This window comes from Oncorhynchus keta, chromosome 35 (genome assembly GCF_023373465.1).
Source record: "Oncorhynchus keta strain PuntledgeMale-10-30-2019 chromosome 35, Oket_V2, whole genome shotgun sequence".
Classification (NCBI taxonomy): Eukaryota; Metazoa; Chordata; class Actinopteri; order Salmoniformes; family Salmonidae; genus Oncorhynchus; species Oncorhynchus keta.
In genome coordinates, this window is record NC_068455.1 from 31,042,741 (window position 1) to 31,046,723 (window position 3,983).

The following is a 3,983-nucleotide window of genomic DNA, read 5'->3' on the forward strand; positions in this document are numbered from 1 at the left end:
CAAGTCAGTTAAGAACACATTCTTATTTTCCATGACGGCCTAGGAACAGTGGGTTAACTGCCTTGTTCAGGGGCAGAACCACAGATGTTTACCTTGTCAGCTCAGGGATTCAATCTTGCAAGTTTACGGTTAACTAGTCCAATGCTCGAACCACCTGCCTCACAAGGAGCCTGCCTGTTACGCGAATGAAGTAAGAAGCCTAGGTACGTTGCTAGCTAGCATTAAACTTATCTTATAAAAATCAATCATAATCACTAGTTATAACTACACATGGTTGATGATATTACTAGTTTATCTAGCGTGTCCTGCGTTGCATATAATCGATGTGGTGCGCATTTGCGAAAAAGGACTCGTTGCTCCAACGTGTACCTAACCATAAACATCAATGCCTTTCTTAAAATCAATACACAGAAGTATATATTTTAACCTGCATATTTAGCTTAAAGATATCCAGGTTAGCAGGCAATATTAACCAGGTGAAATTGTGTCACTTCTCTTGCGTTCATTGCACGCAGAGTCAGGGTTTATGCAACAGTTTGGGCCGCCTGGCTCATTGCGAACTAATTTGCCAGAATTTTACGTAATTATGACATAACATTTGAAGGTTGTGCAATGTAACCGCAATATTTAGACTTAGGGATGCCACCCGTTAGATAAAATACCTGAACGGTTCCGTATTTCACTGAAATAATGTTTTCGAAATGATAGTTTCTGCATTCGACCATATTAATGACCTACGGCTCATATTTCTGTGTTTTATGATATAATTCAGTCTGATTTGATAGAGCAGTCTGAGCGGTGGTAGGCACCAGCAGGCTCGTAAGCATTCATTCAAACAGCACTTTCGTGTGTTTTGCCAGCAGCTCTTCGCAATGCTTCAAGATTAGGCTGCGCTAATAGTGTTTCAAACGTCACTCGCTCTGAGACTTCTTGGAGTAGTTGTTCCCCTTGCTGTGCATGGGTAATGCTGTTTCGAGGGTGGCTGTTGCCGATGTGTTCCTGGTTCGAGCCCAGGTAGCGGCGAGGAGAGGGGTGGAAGCTATACTGTTACACTGGCAATACTAAAGTGCCTATAAGAACATCCAATAGTCAAAGGTATATGAAATACACATCGTATAGAGAGAAAGTCCTATAATTCCTATAACTACAACCTAAAACGTCTTACCTGGGAATATTGAAGACTCATGTTAAAAGGAAACACCAGCTTTCATATGTTCTGAGCAAGGAACTTAGCAAGGAACTTTATTTGAGGCTAAATTGATTTTATTGATGTATTATATTAAGTTAAAATAAGTGTTCATTCAGTATTGTTGTAATTGTCATTATTACAAAAATAAATGTAAAAAAATCGGCCGGCTTCCGGTATCGGCGTATTTTTGGTCCTCCGATAATCGGTATCGGCATTGAAAAATCATTATCGGTCGACCTCTACTACAGACATTCACGATTGTATTCACCGTATTCACCAGGTTCATTGGATGAATCCCTCTGATCACAGAGGCATTGTGACACGACACACAACAGCATTATTCATTGCCGTGGCTTGTATATTATCCCCTTTGTTACAGGACCCAAAACAACGGTTGTAACCCACTACTTTCTACTATGTTACCGCTGTCCTATTTAAAATGGGTCAATGTTCCTAGGAAACCACCATCCCTCTTGACTATTGTTAGGTTACAGATTGGTTCATAATTAATAGAACTTCATGAATTATTAACCATAGTGGGGGGGGATGAATTGTCCCACCCTCTCCTTTTCAGCTCCTCTTTCTAGAATTATCATTCAGTTTGTTGGTTTGCACCAGCACATCTTAGCCAAAACCATCATTGATATTCACACTTGAGTTGAGCGCTCGCCTGGGCAAGCGCTTATCTTGCCCACAGCCTGCCGGTCATTAAGCAGATTGAGCAGAAAGGAGAGGAGCAGAGAGCGGTGTCCGGGTCATTGACTTGATCATCTCTCCCCCTGTGTGTGTGCACTCTTCACATCTGCCCTGCCCCCCCCGACAGGTCTTGATCATCAGGCCTGGGTGGTTGTGGCTCCACAAGTGAACACTTCTCTGCCGTTAGGTGTGATGACTGGCATAAGGTGTCAGCGAGAGCTTTGCTGTTGGCAGCCATCATCTCTCCCCTGGGTGTCTGTGGTTTTGCCTGAGTAGCAGAGTCAGTCAGAGGTGGGTGATTTAATTGCCCTGTTGTGTTGGGGAGTTTTGATTAGTCAGTCTTACCTGAGCACTGAGGCAGGGTTGAGCATTAGCTGCCACTTCTGGTTAAATGTGAAAACAATAGAACTAATAATCTGTACTTTATTATCCTTGTCCACAGGGACAAACATATCAATCATCAGGTTCTACAGTATTTCACACCTTCCATCTGCTTGTATAATACATTACTCTGTTATCATAAGATCCCTTTCATTCATCCTACATATATAGTCCCTCTTTTGCTCCCCTTTTCTCTCTCTCTAGAGTTACACGATTAGCTCCCATTGTGCAGCACTGGTCATATTCAACAGAGGAATGAATAGTTAATGTGAGAACAGCCAAGCTTCACAGATGGCCACTCAGGTAGGGCAAAAATGAAAACACTGCATTAATATTGCAGTGTGCTCTACTGAAGACTAGCTAAGGTATCCCTGGGGTCACTAGTCAGGCTCCACCAGGACATGAGGAGAGCTGTGACCAAACCAAATGATCAGCCTTCAGATGTAAGGGCCTTTGCGTTTAAAGGCCCTATACTAAATACTGATTGTACATCATGCCTAAGTTCTTGAATGTGTAATATCTGCACAGGCTTCTCTGCAGTGATCTCTCCCTCTCCTCTCCTGTGTACACAGGGAGGCAGCAGGCTGGAGACTAAGCTGTCTGGGGCCTTTGGCGGACTCTCTCTCTCTCCACCAGAAGCCCGTGCCATATTGTGACCTTCAGCCAGAGCAGACTGAATCATCGACAGTGGGAACAGATTGAGTGAGCAGATGAGCCGTGTGTAGCCGGGCAGAGGGCAGGCCTGCGGAATAGTACTCAAATACCCCTGTGCCAATCTGTACAACTGGCATCAAATGGACTGTTTCGCACCCAGGCCTTTAACCCCCTAAGGTTGATGTCTGCGCCCCCATGAAAATCTAATTAGTATTATACAAAAAATCACAATAAAAATCTGTCAGTTTAAGCTAGAGATATGTTTTGTTGCATTGGATGTGTCTCAATCCACCATATCCGCCTATGTCGCTCTTCCGTATCTCCAGTGAAAGATAACAGATCTAGTGATGTTTGTCAGTCCATGAGACATCACCACAAATCTGTCTTCTCACAAAACCGTCTATAGCATCTGAACGCTTTGACCTACAAACATGGTGTTCTCCGTTTTGCTCCACAAGTGTCAGGAGCCTCGTCTGATGTTGGTACAGCTGATCTGCCAACTTCTGTCTGTAGCGTCCGAACCGTTTGGGCTACACACTAAAATGACCCCTCTCTGCAAAGGTGAGACTCTCACAAACATTTTCTCTAGGACGCCCACAGGCCTCACAAGACTCAACTGAAACACCTGTCCCCCGGGAACAGTTGAAAATATGAATGGAAGTACAGTACCAGTCAAAAGTTTGGACCTACCTACTCATTCTAGGGTTTTTCTTTATTTTTACTATTTTCTACATTGAATAATAATAGTGAAGACATCAGACTATGATATGACACGTATGGAATCATGTAGTAACCAAAAAAAGTGTTAAATCAAAATATTTTATATTTGTGATTCTTTAAAGTATCTACCCTTTGCCTTGACAGCTTTTGGCACAATTCCCACTCTCTCAACCAGCTTCATGAGGTAGTCACCTGGAATGTATTTCAATTAACAGGTGTGCCTTTGAAGAATCTAAAATATTAAATATATTTTGATTTGTTTAACACTTTTTTGGTTACTACATGATTCGATATGTTTTATTTAATAGTTTGTCTTCACTATTATTCTACAATGTAGAACATA

At 42.4% G+C, this 3,983-nt stretch overlaps 1 long non-coding RNA gene across 1 annotated transcript; it reads left to right on the plus strand.

Annotated features, from left to right (window-relative positions):
* LOC118368323 (uncharacterized) lies at positions 1-3,174 on the plus strand. Its single transcript, XR_004822300.2, has 3 exons — positions 1-203; positions 2,013-2,176; positions 2,839-3,174. It is a non-coding gene; the product is annotated as an uncharacterized LOC118368323 (long non-coding RNA).
* The last annotated feature ends 809 nt before the right edge of the window (positions 3,175-3,983 follow it).